The sequence below is a fragment of the Zootoca vivipara genome, chromosome 9 (genome assembly GCF_963506605.1).
Source record: "Zootoca vivipara chromosome 9, rZooViv1.1, whole genome shotgun sequence".
NCBI classification, from domain to species: Eukaryota; Metazoa; Chordata; class Lepidosauria; order Squamata; family Lacertidae; genus Zootoca; species Zootoca vivipara.
Window position 1 is genome coordinate 26,526,580 of NC_083284.1, and position 18,044 is coordinate 26,544,623.

Genomic DNA, 18,044 nt, shown 5'->3' on the forward strand with positions numbered 1-18,044 from the left:
GGTGTTACAAACAGAGTCTTGCACTAACTATGGCTTGGCAAATAAAAGCAGTCTATTCCTGTTTTTTCTTCATTTGGGGAAAAAAATCCTTTCATGAATATGTGGGATAACCACCCTCATATAACCAACATGTTTAAGTCTAATTAATGCATGAAGGGGTTAAGAGCATAGAGTAAGTTGTCCTGCCAGGCTTAGCTCACCTTGGGAGGGACAATGTAATCAGACCTATTATTTTCTCTCAGTCTACCTGAGAAGCTCAACATGTGATCTCAGCTGGTTGCTCTAAGCTCAGACCATATGGATTTTACAAGCCATTATTTAGGTCCTGTACCAGTACTTCAGGAACTAAACCAGGTTTTACTGCATGTGTTTTCTGGCTGCTCTATGAAAAAACACCTGACTCTGACCTTTGGAGATTTGTAAGTAAACAATCTTTTAAATTACCAGTTGTGTGGTCATTTTTCAATGCTAGGGAAAGAGGTGAACTTTGAAAGGAGCTTAAAAGTAAAACTTTTAAAGGTATTTCAGCCTATATTTCCACACTTTCACTTTGTTGCATATTTTGTGATTTTAAATCTCTGCTGGGGTTCTCTCATCAAAGAATACTTGCTCCATATCTGGATCTTGGCATCTAGGGAATACTCCTTTTGTATCTATTTTCATCCTTGCCACCAACAGAATATGCTCTTTTTAAGACTGGCATCCACTTTGCCAACCTGGTGCCCTCCAGCTGTTTTGGATTACAGCACTGGAAAGAGACAGATTTGCCTGTCCCTAAAAAGAAACTGATGCACTCCAAAAAGTTCCAGATGCTTAAGCCGCGTTGTTTAGCTACTGTATGATGCACAAGACTGGAAGTCTCTGCTGATGGTCACAACTGACTGGAAACTCTGTAGCACCTGGAACTCAGCGGCGGAGGAAGCCTCTTGGGCGCCTGGGGTGGCACACCCAGGATCAGGGCGAGCTATGGGCAGGGCGAGATGGGACCTCCGGAGTCTGCCTGCCTCCTCCCACTCAGCCACCCTACAACTGGGGGGGGGGGGAGGCAGTGGGCGGACCGTTTGGGCAGCGTGGAGCCTGCACACGCCCAAGCCACCGTGACTCTCCCAGGAGAGACACATGGCTTGGGTGTGCTGCAGCTGCCACGGTGAGTGACACTCGGCATTTTTTCACCCCCCTCAATGGTGACACCCAGAGTGAACCTCACCCAACGCACCCCCCTTCCTCCACCCCTGCTGGAACTCTCTAAGGTTCTGATATGTTTCCTAGTGGAACCAGATATTTCCAGACATTCTCAGACGTTTCGTGCAATCTGGATGAGAAGCAGGGCAATTTCTAGTGCTGTCAAGTGGTTCAGCCATTTCTAATTGCACCTAGGGTTTCCCGCTGCAGTCAATATGCAGTTCCCATGGCTTTAACCTTTAGGTCCATTATCAAGCCTTTGCTGACTTTAATGATGTTCAAGAATTTTGCCTAGTGAGATACCTTTTCACCATAAACTTGTTATGCAACCACATAGTTTCATCTTTTATTGAAAAGACATAGGCAAATCTTAACAAAGCATAGAGTTGCAAGAGGCCAATTAACAGACTACAAGCTCTTCGGACTACAAGCTCCTTGTATCTGGGGAACCTGGTGTGCGGTAGCGAAACTGCTGCCTGGTGGGAGCACAGACTATTTGACTCCATGCCTACTCTGTGAATTTGTAAATAAGCAAATACCACCAACTTAGATGGCTTTTAAAGAGAATAAGATCATGGAGGATAAGTCTATCAGTGGCTGCCAGCTGTAATAACTATGATCTACCTTGACAGTCAGAAGCTATATGCCTCTAAATGGATGCTAGTTGCTGGGAATCATAAGTGAGGACATCTGGTTGGCGCTGTGAGAAGAGGATGCTGTGCTAGATGGGCCCTTAGCATGGCATGATCCAGCAGGGGTCTTCTTGTGTTATGTAAACAAAAACTCTATCAGTCTCCAAAGAGTGCCCTCCTTTCCTCCAAAACAAGGAAACACAGGTCATGCTTCCTTTGGAACTACTCAGCACTTGGGGGAGTGGGGAGTAACGCAGTAGTATTTTCTGTTGCTCAGGTCACTATCTGCTCCCTACTACTGCCACACCATACCTGCCAAGTCCCGGACTGCAGAATCCGGGACCGGCAGCTGCACCACCGGAAGTTGCGTAGATGCAACTTCCGGTGTCGCTTTGCCCATCTATGGGCACAAAAAAAGGCCACCGCCGACACCGGAAGTCACGTCTACGCATGTCAAGAAGTGTGTAGACACAACTTCCGGTGTTGCTCTGCCCATCTATGGGCACCAAAAATGGCCGACACCAGAAGTCGCGTCTACGCACTTCCGGACACGCGTAGACGTGACTTTCGGCGCCAGCCATTTTCAGTGCCCATAGTTGGGCAAAGCAGGAAAGAAAAAAAAGGCCGCCGGCAGGAAAATATAAGGGAGAAAAACGGGAGACGAAGAGATACGGGGGACCGCTGGGAAACGGTATGAAAAAACGGGGGTTTCCTGGGGAAAACGGGGTACTTGGTAGCTATGCTGCCACACACATCTGTCTCCAAAGCGTAATGTTCAATCAGTAACAGTGATGTCCTTCACCTTTGTTGAAGTGTTTGCCATTTTTTTCCATCCACATTATTTTGGCACTCTTAAGGGCTTCAGAGCTTTTATTCCCCCCTCCCCCCTTGCAGTCATGCCATATGGTCTCTGCTTTGGAGAAGGGGATGAATCAGCATAAATAACCAGGCTATTAGGCGGTGACAGTGAGCGATGTGCTGTGTCACCTGCCCTCGACAACCTGCTCTATCAACAGGCACTGAGTCCGTGTGGGCAGGATTCCAATTAATCACCGCCTGGCAAGACAAGGGCCTGGGTGTTTAAATAACTGTGAGGCAATCCTTTGTTGGCAATGTAAATTATGCAGTCCAAGCTGAGGATAGCTCCCTAACTGCAGGAAGGCAGTCTATCAAAATGTCATTAGCTGGTGTGGAAAGCCAGGCTATTACTGTTAATGCCTGTGCACGTAGTTGGAGATTTTGCTTAATGATGAATTTGATGAAGTCTGGATGAATCACTGTTGATTGCTCCTCCATATTCACATCAGGTATCTTTCTCACAAACAAGCCCAACTTCTTCTTCTTCTTTGGTGATCGCTCATAGCCGAGTAAGATTGTCTTCCGTGGACACAGTCTTAACAGTGAGTCCGTAAGTGACTGTGGAGGCCAATTCTGAATCCACACGTCCTTCCACAATGGGGACATAGGCTTTCGGACAGGAGGTGATCACAAACCTCCTGTTTGCCAAACGTGGGTTTGCCAAACGTGCCTTCCTCTTAGCACATTTCTCCCTTTCATCCTGAGTTTGAGTGTCTTCAAAGTCTACGGCACCTTTGGAAAAGGCTGATCTCCAGTTGGAGTACTCGCAATTGTCAGTGTTTATACTGCTCCCCCCCCTCACAAACACGCCCAACAAATAGCCCTTCCCTTTCATTAGCCTTTCTCTTTCCATTATAACCAAACTATAAGGAAATAATTGGGAATTGTCAGTAAGGCAACAGAGAACTGTGCAAAAGATGATGGTGGGTCTGTCTTTCACTTGGTGTTTGAGGGATCTAGAGGGCTGGGGGAAACAAAACCTCTGGTTTGTGTCCTTTATTTGTTAGATGACAGAATTGCAAAGAAATGGCTGAGGGCCATGATATCTGAAAGACCCCCTGCTCCCGTGTGAACCTGCCTGTAGGTTGAGATCATCTTAGGAAACCCTGTTGCATTCCCCACCACTACCAGAGGTTCACTGAGTGGGAATGCAAGACAGGGCAGCACCCTGATGGTAGGATTCCTCTGCAAAAGAGGCAACACTGGCTCCATTCCTGATGGTTCTTACATGCAGGCTTTGGAAACATGGTTATTCTGTTTCATTAAAGCTGTGTTTATGGAAGATGATCTTACTCGGCTACGAGTGATCACCAAAGAAGAAGAAGATTCTGTTTAGCATTTAACGGTTTGTTCTTGGTGTGGCTTTCTCCCGATTGAAGTGCAGAGTGTTTGAGGACCGGGACAAAACGCTTGTTTACAAAGCTATTGTACTACCAACCTTACTATATGCTTGTGAAACATGGACTACTTATAAACGCCATCTCCAACTTCTCGAAAAATTTCCATCAACGGTGTCTCCAAAATTTTTTACACATCACTTGGGAAGACAGGCGAACTAATATCAGTGTACTGGAAGAAGCAAAGATCACCAGTGTTGAAGCAATGATTCTTCAACATCAACTTCGTTGGACTGGTCATGTTGTGCGGATGCCTGATGATCGTCTTCCAAAGCAACTACTCTATTCCGAACTTAAAAATGGAAAGTGTAATGCTGGTGGTCAACAAAAGAGGTTTAAAGACTGTCTCAAGGCAAATCTTTAAAAATGTAGTATAAACACTGACAACTGGGAAACACTGGCCTGCGAGCGCTCCAGTTGGAGAACAGCCTTTACCAAAGGTGTCATGGGCTTTGAAGAAACTTGATCTCAGGAAGCAAGGGAGAAACGTGCTAAGAGGAAGGCACACTTGGCAAATCCACACTGTGATCAATTCCCGCCCAGAAACCAATGTCCCCAGGTCCATCTTAAGCACATCCAGCGCCATGGCACAATGGTCCCTCTGGCGCCCCTCCCTTTCCCAAAATTTAGAACTTGGGGCCCCGGGAGCCACTGCCCATAGAAGGCAATGTCGGCGTCCAGGCAGAGCAGGGTGGGCAGTTGGAGCAGTGCCAGCAGGAGACACCCTGCACGGCAGGTTCGTTTCGCCACCAAGTCGGGCGGCGGAGCAGCTCTTGCCCTGGCTTCCCGCCCACCAGGCCAGGCTTCCCGCCGTCCCTCACCTGCTGCTTCCAGGCGCCAGATCCAATTGCCTGGGGTGTCCCGCTGCCAGGTCATGCCACCGACCCCTCTCAGCCCTGGCCGGGGCGTGGGCAGCTCCCCGGCTCTCGCCATCTCCATGGCCCGGAGGCCGCATGGCCCAGTGGGCGCCATCCACGCTGGAGGAAACAAGCGCAAGCAGCTTTGTGGGCAGTGACGCCGACCTTTGAAAGCGGCTGCGGGGGGAAGCCGGCTGGCATGCGCCTCCTCCTCTGGGCCTGGCGGGGACTTCACTGCAAGGCGCTTCCGGCCCGTCCAGGCTGCTTAGCGAGAGGAGGAGGAAGAAGAGGGGGCAGCGCCTCAGGCAAGTGGTGAATTCTGGGTCCCGCAGCGTGCCGCTTCCTCCCTGGCTGGCTGGCTGGTACGCCCCTGCCTTCCCGCCAACAGGGATGACCCTGGTGCTGTGTTTCATTGGTAGAGCTGCTGCCACGTGGCATCGCCTCTACCAATGAAATGCAGTGCTGGGGTGAGGGATGACCCTGGCGCTGCAGAGCGGAACAGGGTCCTAGTGCCCCTGCTCCGCTCGCTTACCTCCCTGCTCTCCCCTGAGCGGCGCGGCTGGCGGGCGCACAGGAGGAGGGAAAAGGGAGGCTGCTGCACAGCTCCCCCACTTGCTGGGGTGCCCCTCAGTGCCCCCTTCAGCACCCAAGCACCCTGGCGTACTGCGCCATTAGAGTCAATGGGCAGGACGGCCCTGAATGTCCCCACTGTGGAAGGATGTGTGGATCCAGAATTGGCCTCCACAGTCACTTACGGACCCATTGTTAAAACCGTGTTTATGGAAGACAATCTTACTCGGCTACGAGTGATCACCAAAGAAGAAGTGTGTGTTTTAAAAAAAACTCTGCTGCTTTTGAATTTAAAGTTACAGTTTTATTTTTTATTTCAGAAAATGTGTGACCTAGGAGCAAGGGTGTGGCCCGGGGAGTGTCTTAAGCATGAGCTAGAGAGGCTTAGAAGACCACATTTGGTGCCAAGCCCTGCCTTTAGGGAATTTATCACAAGCATTTAAATACAGCATCTCCCTATGCTTCTGCATTTTATTAGGAACTTTTTTATTTTTAAAAAGAGAGATCATTTGGCAATTCTATCTGAACATAAAATAACTATGTATTGTTCCATCAGGATGTTTTGATCTCAGCAGGAACTGGCAATGCTATGTTACCGTGTTGAAATACTCTTTTTTATGGAGCTTCAAGCAGACATTTCACAGAGTTTTATCTTTTACAGAAGCCAATATGTGATTCTCATTATTTCATGCCTTTCTAAAAGTCCCAAATCAGATTAGAGCAAACACTAAAAATGCAGCACAAAAAAACATTTGCTGGAGCAAACTGTGATTCCAATCTTCAGGAAACATTTTATTGCTGTATTGTTGTACTTTCTACTGATCAAAATCCCATCGAAGAAGTCTTCATTTATCAAATTGTATTATAGGCCAGATTCAGAAGATTAAAATAGCCAAGGGAATCCTTTTCACTAAACCAATCAGTGAAGATGTATGCAAAGCTTTGAACCCCATAGAAACTTTATTATAAAGAATGGAAGAATAACTTGCATGCCCAAACACCACAACCCCCAATGCCCCTGACTGAATAAAAGAACCAGTCACGACATGATATACAAATTTTGGGTTAAATAAGGCCACACCTTTTATTGATTGCAGATGTAGTAGGTTTGGCATAGACATTGGGTATAACCATTAACAACAAGCCCACCTGCTGGAAGTATTTTCATGGGGGTCGCCCTGAGGTGAGGAGGACCTATGACATACATCAAATAGGATCACCCCCACGTGAGTGCCGCCTTGAGGAGTGCGATGGCCTTAGCCCTCGCCTGGGCATCCGGATAGAAGCACTTCCTCTTGGATCCCTTCAATGGGATACCCCTTTTCTTTGGAGGGCCAGACGAAGGCTTACAACATCCCCTCCACCAAGACTAAGGCCAGTCCAATGCTTAGACTGCCAAAGCTGTTGCAATTGCTATGAGGTAGGCAAAACTCTCAGATAGTGCAAAGGACAAAATCCTGCCCAGCCCTGAATACATCGACCAACGTTGTCCATAGCAAGGTCAAGTACATAACAACACAACGGACAAACAAAGGGAGGGTGGGCAGGTGAGCAGAGCCCGCAGAGGACAGGGCAGGCCTCACTGAGTGGACTTTGGTGAAGCCTGCAGGCTCAGTTGGTCTCACCCTCTGAAGAGCATCCGCCTATGAAACTGCCTACCATTGATGAATTTGCTCCAAGAGGTCTCCTGCATCCCTAGCATCTTCCTTTGAGGATGGGGAGCTGGAGGCCTATGGCATGAGACCCAGGCCCAAGTCAAATGCAGCTTATAGTAACTCACTTCAAGTAAACCCATTCTGAATTGAGCAGAGAGGAGCTCACCTTTCCACTAGCTTTCTTGTAGTACAGAAATAACTTGAAGTTATTTTGAATATTGAGAGTCTAGAGATTTTGGGTTTTGTTTGTTTTGGGGTGGGGGATGGAATATGGGAAGCGGCCGTCTCCTAAGTCAGAGCAGAGGGCTATCGAGCTCAGTACTGTCAAAAACTGACTGGCCATGGCTCTCCAGGGTTTCAGACAGGGGTCTCTCTCAGCCCTATCTGGAAACATCTGGACTTGGACCTAGGCCTGCCAAGCATGCACTTTACTACCACTGAGCTACATTTCTTCCCTGAACTCAGAGAGAGAAACTACCACCGAAGGAGTGAAGCAGGTCACCAGAGAGAGATTATGCTGTACTGTAGGTTTATAGATTTTCTGCTGCTTTTGATTTATTTTGACTGATTTACTATCCGATCAGCAGCCATTTCCCCTTCTTTGTTATTACAAACAGAAAAAAAACCAAACCCAACACAACACCCTGAATTATGAAGAGGCTACAGGAGAGAACTGAACACAAACATCTACTCCCAAGTCTCAGGCAGGTTCTGTGCAATGAGTCTTTGATATCTGCATTTAATTATGTCTCAATTGGATTATAATAATCCTTTTCCTCCTTGTTTCTCGCATACCGTTTTCTCCACTTGTCTTGCACTTAATTAAAAATGCAGGCAGCGCAGCTAAGATGGTGAAATTAAGGTTGACACTCAGGAGAATTTTGCTGCTGCTGGATCTTTTTTTAACCTGTAAAAGTCTGAGCCTTGGGGGATCTTGGTGGGTGATTTTTTGGGGGGAGTGGGTTTGTATATGTGTTCTAATATAGGAAAATCTGACAAAAGCAATTTCACTGGCATTGCTTGAAGGTGAGATAAGATTCCCGTGAGATCTGTCCTAAATAAAGCCATTCTTTGTGGGGGAAACCCACCCACCCTCAACATCCATGTTATCCATCCATTTGGAGCGGGCTTTGGTTTTGAAAAATGTAATTACAGATGTTCCCCAGGGCTGAGGAAGAAAATGGTATTAGTGATAGGAACAGATAAGACTAGCAAATAATTGTGATAGTCCAGCCCAGCCCACTTTGTGCTATTCTATACCTGCTGGGTAAGGGCAGTTTACACTGTGATCAGAAACAATAGAAAATGAAAAGCAAAGCAAAGCAGTTCAAAGTCATTGTGATACAGGGATATTCTATATTTTATTCTGCTATTCCCCTCGGTCCAATAAATATTCCTCATGCTTGGTCTCTTTAGGCCCTGCCAAGAGCCATTTGGTTGCTTGTTGTCTACAAGAAGGGACCACATTATTGCAAAAATCCAGCTGGGGGTCACACCTGGATCCACAGGATTTTGGGTATGCATCCGTAGCTGGATAAGGAACCAGATGTGCAAATAGATGCTCTGTGTATTTGGTCTTTGACGTGATCCAGCTGCTAAGGTTTACCTGCACATAGTCCTAATGTGATCATTGACAAGATCCCCGAGTATAGCCATCCCTTTCAAAGTCCTTCTAAACTAGTAGACCCTCAACCCGTTGAATAACCTTTTATTTGATCACCATTGTGATTGCTTTGTTCATTTTGTAGTTTACACCTAAATTAATCCTAAAAGCTTTCCTTTTTGATCTGCAATCCCTCTGAACGCTCTGTGTTGAGAAGTTGTTTGTTCAGATATCCTATTGTTATCACTGCCTGCACATATTAATTGAGTACTGTCCTTCTGCAACAGGTGTAGTCAATATAGCACTTTCCAGATGTTATGGGACTACAACTCAATGGTCAGGGATTATGGGAGATGTATACTAGCAACATCTAGAGGATGGCATGTTGGCTCCGCCCTCTCTAGAGAAGGGATAGCTGGATCCTTCTTGTCATAGCTACAAGGGCTAAGTGGGCTCTCTCCAGTCACCTACCCAGAGATAGTCACTGACAGAGGGGGTAAGACCACCACCCCAAAAAACAGTGGCCCCCTCTCTCTCTGGGGGTGGGGGTGGGCGGTGGAATGGGGTGGGGGAGGGGAAGGCGCAGCTGCCGAGGTGAAGAGGTGACCTCGCGCCCGCTTCAAAGCCTCCCACCGGGTCCTGAATTGAGGGAGCAGGGGCTCCCAGCAGCGAGTCCGCCACCCTCCGCCGACTCGGGAGTCTCATTGGGTCTCCTCGGAGGAGGCGGAGCCACGCCAAAAACTCCACAGAACAGCGTCTGGAGCTGCTGGCCACAGGCAGGGAGAGGGCGGGAAGGAGGCAAGCGAGCTCTTGTGCTTTCGCCGTGGCGCCTCCTCCTCTGAGGAGACCCAAGGAGACTCCCGAGTCGGCGGAGCAGATTGCTACGGGCGCCACGCCGCGGCAGCAGTGCGTGGCGCTCCCGCTGCTCGCGCGCCGCTCGGTACACGCATCTTGGGGAGGTGATCTTGCGGACCCCTCTGGCATAGCTCGCGGACCCCTGGGGGTCCGCGGACCACTTGTTGGGAACCACTGGGTTGGAGAGAGAGATCTCATTCCCCAGGCTGAGGACCCTTCCCAGCATCCTAGTGCAAAGTAAGAAGGTGCTCTTGAAGTTCCTGCAGTGTTCCAGATGTAGCTGCTTCTTTTTTGGTAGCAAAACTGCCGGGTCAGAAACAGTGTCTTATGTCGTATTCAGCAGTACACGAGGCACTTCTTCATGCACCACAGGTACCCCATGCCAGCTACCCATCACTCCTGTGAGCAGACAAATTAGCATTGCAGGGAGTTGGACTTGATGAGCCTTTCAACACTACGATTCTATGTTTTTACATTTTTTATTAATGGAGAATGATACAAATTCACTATTTTAAAAAGGATGTGATGACAGTGGGCTTCTAAAGACTGGGGATTCTTTTTTCCTTCCTCAAGTGTTATTGTTGTTGCTGCAATAAGAGTGTGTTAGTGGTGGATTTATACTGGGCAATCTACACAGCATTGTGTTTTATTAGTTGTTCTGCAAAGCCTCCCCATTGTAACTGCTCTCTGGAGGGGCACTCTTGGGCTACAGTGCAACAAAAGTGGGACGAAAGGCAACAACCCTGAAACATTTGTGGTATGAAAAGTTACAGGGTTTCAGCAGGTAGCTACAGGACGCGCAATGACTGGAAATAAAGCAGTACCTCCATCACAAACCTTTCGTAGGGGCAAACAGGGGGATTGCATATCACCACTCCCATACCATAATGAGCACAAATAAACATGAATGCACAATGAAAAGGACATCTGGAGGAGTCCTATGATAAGAGGGGCAGCCTGGGGCATTGGAGCATCAGCCCAGCTGCACAAAGGCTGGCATCTCTTGAATGAATCTGAAATGGACATGGAAAGCATACGTTACATTTTGGCATTTGGGTGGCATTTCAGTGACTGAAATGCATTCCTCCTTTATGACATTTTGAAATCCTGCAACACAAGCCTTCAAAGTACCAAATGTCTGTTTACAATCCATTTGATAATTGGATGGTTGAAGAAGAGGACTGGGTAGATGGAAGGAATCTTCATATCTTAACATGTTGGATGGTCTCTGAAGGCTTTCTTAGATCTTCATTCCACGGGGCAAGGACCAGGGATGAAGGAAGATTCCAAAATGGGGCAGCTCTAAATGTGGACAGATAGGCAGGCTGGCCCCATTTTGAGTTACACCCTTTAAGCTAGGCCTGTCTGGAAATGGGGCTCACGCCATACCTCCGCTGCTCTCCTGCCTTCCCTGACAGTCTCCTCACAACCAAGGGGCAAAAAAGCTTTGCCATAGGGTAAGGATGGGGGAGAAATTCAATCCACTTTGTAATTCAAGATGAATCTGTCAAGTTCACACTAAATTATGTCAAATTCACATGGTACAAATTCCTTCCATTACTACCATGGGGAAAAGTAACAGGTGACATGTTCTTTTTGACACGGGAGAGACTCTGTAGGCCCTCTGGCTAAAGAAAATCATTTCTTGCTGGGGATCACCAGCTCATAAAGAAGCCTACAATTTGTGTCTGGAAGGGAACATTCTCCTGTCCCTTATGCCCTTTCCCAAAGTAAGGCATCAACATGCTCCAAAGTAATGTGTACTGAAGTAGACAGAAGGGCAAGAAAATGACAGAGATATGAATAGAGGCCTTGAGGAAGGGCCCCCCTGACTAGTTGTAAAGTGGAAGTGCTGGGAAATTGGGCCTTTTAAAAGTTTCTTTTGTGTGTGTGTGGGGGGGGAGACCCTCAATATTTGTTGAGTGTTCATGTCAAATAACCCAGTTAACTTTTTCAGAAATGCTGGAAGGTGCTAGCAAACACAACTTTAGCAACAGTCTAATGACACCTCCCCACAAAATCAATGTTTACTGTCGCTGACGTATCAGAAGAGAAAGAAGTTGCTAGGCTACTCCTACTAATCTCAATATCCTCATAGGAGTGGATATCACCACACATGGGCCAAAAGGTTTCTGCACCTCTGACCATAGCTGCCAAGTTATCCCTTTTTTAAAGGGATTTTCCCTTATGCTGAATAGGCTTCCTCGCGAGAAAAGGGAAAACTTGGCAGCTATGCCTCTGACTTATAGGAATATATCAGAGCATACCCCACCCTTCTTTCTATAATTATTTAAAATAAACTTTTATACTTATGAGTTTTAAAGTTAGCAAATACTTAATATTCCAGAAGTTTGCCAACAAAATGCTTCAAGCAAATATAGCTGGAGAAAAAATAAACTTTATTTACATATTATGTTTCATCAAAGTATTGTTATGTGTATTATTTTTAAAGCTCTCTTTTGGTGGGTTTTTTTTTTACATTATTATTAGTTGTTAAGTTATTAGTTGCTAATTATTAGCTGTGACAATGATAACAAATGTGATATACTTCATTATGAGTCTGGAATCAAACTTGCTGCGGGCTTGATTTTCCATCTCCCGCGGTTACCCTCATTCAGAGATACATATTTGCTCCAATAAATACATAGAGGTCTTACCTTAGAATCATAAAATCATAGAATTGTAGAGTAGGAAGGGACCCCAAGGGTCATCTAGCCCAATGCCCTGCAATGCAGGAATCTCAGCAAGAGCATCCATGGCAGATGGCCATCCAACTCTGCTTAAAAACCTCCAAGGAAGGAGAGTCCATAACCTCCGGAGAGAGACCATTCCACTGTTGAACGTCTCTCGCTGTCAGAAAGTTCTCCCTGGTATTTAGTCAGAATCTCCTTTCTTGTGACTTGAAGCCATTGGTTTGGTCCTACCCTCTGGAGCAGGAGAAAACAAGCTTCTATGTGGCAGCCCTTGAGATATTTGAAGATGGCTATCATAACTCCTCTCAGTCTCATCTTTTCCAAGCTAAGCATACCCAGCTCCCCCTGGAAAAAGACACATGCTAAGTCAAGAACAAACCTTGGCTACAGTGCAGAGTTTGTCTGGAACAAGACAAAACATGAACCTAGGTTTGGATGCATTGCTAAGCCAAACCATGGCTTAGTTCCAGGTAGCATGGGAGAGAAGTGAAAGGGCCTTATATTTTTCCTCAGAGTAACCTCATCCTGGTTTGTCCATGCTTAGCCATGGTTTGGGTTTGCATTGTGAATGAACCAGGCATGTATCTGTATCTCATCTGAGGGCAGCCCTGTTTAGGGAGGCTTTTAATGTTTAATTGATTATTTTATTTTATTTTTCTGTTGGAAGCCGCCCAGAGTGGCTGGGGTATAAATAAACAACTTCTTCTTCTTCTTCTTCTTCTTCTTCTTCTTCTTCTTCTTCTTCTTCTTCTTCTTCTTCTTCTTCTTCTTCTTCTTCTTCTTCTTCTTCTTCTTCTTCTTCTTCTCATCTCTTTCTTTGGTGGGCTAATCTGAAACACCCATGTTTGTTTTTTTTTTTAATTCAAGGCAATAATTATTATTACCCAAGCCAGCCCTGCCCCCCCTGTACTACAGTAACTGTGCAGAAGAAATGGTTAAAGAGTTTACCGGAATAATCTAGATTGTTTCCATTTGAAAGTGCTTTGGTGTTAAGTATGCAGTAAAAAAACAAAACATAATTTCCCCAAATGATGTGGCAGTGACCAGCCTCAAAGAAAGGAGCAGGTTGAAGTGCAAATGGTCAACATTGCATTTAGAATAGCTAATGATAATAATACTTTATGCTGTTGTAGAGCCTTTTATGTAAGAACAGAAAAGGTCACAGGAATTACAAAGGGTGACTATTTCATGGCTGCACACTCACTCAGTGTCCTTTTAACATTTCCACAAGCTCAAGGGGAGGCGGGACAGAGAGAGAGAGAGAGAAATGATTGTAAAGAAAGTAACTAAATATATTCCCATACTGATGAGGCAGAGAGGATGAGTGAGAATACTGGGGGCCAAGGCATTTGTTGACCCTATAGCTATTTGGCCTCCAGTCATTTCCTTTTAATGCCTGCACAATTGTCAATGGGAAGACTTTGGATTGGCAGCACCATTCCAGGACTGTTGGTTATGAGAATCCACCCCATTTCAACACTGAAAATATTTACTGCCAGGCTAGGATCAATGCAGACAAGAACTAGCAGATATCCTGACTTGCACTAGGTACAGACCGCAGGCTGGAGAAACTATTCCTTCACATAACAAAAGTTACAAATAGTGTGAATATTTCAGGTGGGGCTTTCCAAGCACCAAAGAGATCTCTTGGATATGTCCGGCCATATCCATGATGAAGTGTTATACAGTCCCCTTCCAGGTGGGCACCACATTCGGACCTTAATTTTGGAAGCAAGCCTCAAAGAGGTGGCTTTCTCAGGATACAAAGGTTAGGGGTGAACTACTCCATTTGTTCACTTGCATGTAAAACATACCATGCTTTTAACAAAATGCAGCTGTTGAGATTGCGATCTGCAGTGGGAAGACCAGTGTGGATGGGGAAATGGGTAGGGAAAAGTACTTCTTAACTCTTTCCCACCTCTGGTGGCTCTCCCCACCCCACACACCTAAAATCTCCACCACCAACTGCTTTTCCGCTTGCAGGGGGAAAGATATGTGTACGATGTGCGATGTGACATCGCCGTACTTTGTATTTCCTGGCACAGCCACCAGCAGCCAGTGACGTGAGCAAATTGTACAGTGTGATGATGCAAGCTCACACCTTGTGTGATACCAGGCATGAAACCAGGAACACAGGAAGGAGGGAAATGCCTTTCCGCATTTCCTGAAGTCTCCAGATCTACCTACTCGGCATGGAACTGAAATGGGGCTTCTCCAAATATTGGATATTGCTTTGCGACTAGCCAATTGTGACTCCAATGCGTGAATTCCCCACTTATGGGCTAAGTGCCCCTCCTCATAGGTGCTGGGATGCACGGCATCAATAAAAGGAAAAGAAGAAGAGGTTAAAAAAAAGCAGCACAGATATCTCTGTCCTCTGCCAAGAAGCAGCAATGTGTCCCATCCATTTCTTCTGAACTTGAATCAGATGTTGCAGGATTATTTCCCCAAAGGCCAAAAACGTGATAAAAGATATCCTTCGAGCCAGTCATTTGGAGAAGCCCTTAAGACACAGCACTATTCCTAAACATTCATCTGTACAGCTTCACAAGCCAAGGCAATTGGAGGCTGGCGGAGGAGGAATTAAGCTATTGATGGAGTGGAAACCTTTATGTCTCGAACCCTTTAATCTTCAGTGCTTAGGGACCAGGTGATAGAACAGTCACTTGTGCACTCATAAAAAAAGAGGATATGGTTCAGCGAAATAAAAAGGACAAAATAGGACAATGAGTTGCATAAAAATTGCATGTTGTTGTTGTTGTTTGTTGTTTAGTCGTTTAGTCGTGTCCGACTCTTCGTGACCCCATGGACCATAGCACGCCAGGCACTCCTGTCTTGCACTGCCTCCCGCAATTTGGTCAAACTCATGTTCGTAGCTTCGAGAACACTGTCCAACCATCTCGTCCTCTGTCGTCCCCTTCTCCTAGTGCCCTCAATCTTTCCCAACATCAGGGTCTTTTCCAAGGATTCTTCTCTTCTCATGAGGTGGCCAAAGTATTGGAGCCTCAGCTTCACGATCTGTCCTTCCAGGGAGCACTCAGGGCTTATTTCCTTAAGAATGGATAGGTTTAATCTTCTTGCAGTCCATGGGACTCTCAAGAGTCTCCTCCAGCACCATAATTCAAAAGCATCAATTCTTCGGCGATCAGCCTTCTTTATGGTCCAGCTCTCACTTCCATACATCACTACTGGGAAAACCATAGCTTTAACTAGACGGGCCTTTGCATAAGCTAATTTATATGAATAGGTGCAGATTTTAAATGACATGCCACAATTTAAACAGAAATACAATCCATCTCACCATTGTGGGGAAGACTATGACCTGGTGATCATTGTGCCTACTCCATCTGCTGCCCAGGTGCTATCTGCAGACCCTGCTCCTTAATGGACGTGGACAGGACAGCCTTCCACATAGAGCTATATCCGTTGTACAGTAGGACACATGATGATCCTAGCCGTGCAAACCACTTGGAGGCATCATAAGAAAATAAGAGGAGCCCTTCTAGGAATCCAAAGGGAAACAACGGGAGACCATTTATAGAATATTGCAGCAGAAATGTTTATTCCGTAGAAGTGTAAGGAAGAAAAAAAAATATTGTGTATGCACATAGTTTATCCCCCTAAACAAACAAAGAAACCTAAAAAATATTCCAGGGTGATTGAAAGTTTCATCCCCTTTAGTTCCAGCATCAAGTATATATCCAGGCAAATGGGATTTGCAACAGTTCGGTAGAAAACAATCCATTTTCAAGGCATTTAACATCAAAGTACATACTGGAATTACTTTCCAGTGTGTGTGTGTGTGGGGGGGACGATTATGTTTTCTATATATATTTATATAAATCCAGTTCTTGCAACATGGCAGATGTAAGAGTTTGTGTCGCTTGTGAATCTTTATTCGTTGCTGTAGATGCAGCAATGTTGGGGAGCATCCAGTCCTTGGGTCCACACTTTATAAAATGCATAGGAAAGATACACTGGATACAGAGAAAAAGAAAACATGTTTTCTTTAAATGAAGCATTGACGGCATTGCTACTCTGGAAACTCCATGAATTCATCTTCACCCCCCTTTTAAAGCTATCTATGGCATAGATATGCCTTAAGACAAAACTCCTCTACAAACACTTTTAAAACAGCTGTGAGGTTGCTTGCATGTACTAAAGTGGTGAGAGATTGTAAGAAAAAATAATGCTAATATTAAGAAAGCTTGCAAAACACTGTGATACCAAATTAGAGCCTTTGGGGAATCTTAACAAGGAAGGCAAATTTTATTGTATGGATATTATTAGGCTAGAGAAATTATGAATATGGAGCTGACTCTTTTCTCTTGACACCAAGTCAACAGGAGGAAGCCTCAGCTCCTTCTACTCAGAACCAATGTTCAGTGATGCCAAAAGCTGAGTAATTACACCCCACAAGATCAGTTGTTTCTCCAACACAAATGTGCTCCTTAGCAAACCTGTTTTGGAGAACAAGTGTACTGCTTAGATCCAACCTGGTGTGGAAAGAGCTCTTAAGCTCTCACATGACCTCTGGACAGCCCACACAAGAGCCTCCTAGAGCCTGGAAGGCAAACCTGAGACTGGTGTTCCCAGCACAGAAAGAGCTTTTAAATCTCTCCGCCTTGCTGTGCATTTAATCTGTGTGATGTCAGCTGGCCAGCGACCAACCACAGAAAGTTGCAATTGCGTAAGTTAAATGCATGCAAGTTACGAGTCAACTTTATGTCTAAATTGTCAGGAGATGTGTCTTGTAGAGTCAATTAGCTCCTTCCCCCAAGATACATATTTCATTTCATTTCATAATTCAAGCATTGTGAGAACTTGGATCAATAATTATGCTTCTACATTTAACTTCTTCAAAGTGCATCACATCCTCCATACTAAATAAATCCCTGCACATGGAAACCTAGATGTCAAGAAGGTTTGTTCTAGCCTAGTCTCCCCTGACATGCTAGTTTTCTATGTGGGTGCTCTTTGTTTTTGTGTTTGGTTTGTTTGCTGGTTTAAGCTGTATGGTAAAGGTAAAGGGACCCCTGACCATTAGGTCCAGTCGCGGACGACTCTGGGGTTGCGGCGCTCATCTCACGTTATTGGCCAAGGGAGCCAGCATACAGCTTCCAGGTCATGAGGCCAGCATGACTAACCCGCTTCTGGCAAACCATAGCAGCACACAGAAACGCTGTTTACCTTCCCGCCGGAGCGGTACCTATTCATCTACTTGTACTTTGACATGCTTTCGAACTGCTAGGTTGGCAGGAGCTGGGACCAAGCAATGGGAGCTCACCCCGTCATGGGGATTCGAACCGCTGACCTTCAGATCGGCAAGCCCTAGGCTCTGTGGTTTAACCTACAGTGCTACCCGCGTCCCAGCAGGCTGTATGGAGGAAGTCAAATATGTGAATCCCTAGTTGAAATATGAAGCAGTACACTCCCATGAAACTAGGCCTATGAAACCAGGAAGTGATTTCACTTCTAATCAAAACAGGACAACAGAAATGGTGTGGGCCACACAAGCAATTTGTTGTGTGCTTTGTTAAAAACCACACAGCACCTTCCTATACACATCTAATGAGAAATTTCACTGAGTTCAATGGGTCTTGCTCCTAGGAAAGAGAGTATAGGCTTTCAGCCTTAAGGCACCATTATAAAGTCACTGTTGCAAATCATTTTTAATACTCCAGGGTTCACTTTGTCCTGCTAATCAACAATGAGTTCTTTCTTTAACACAACTTTGTGATA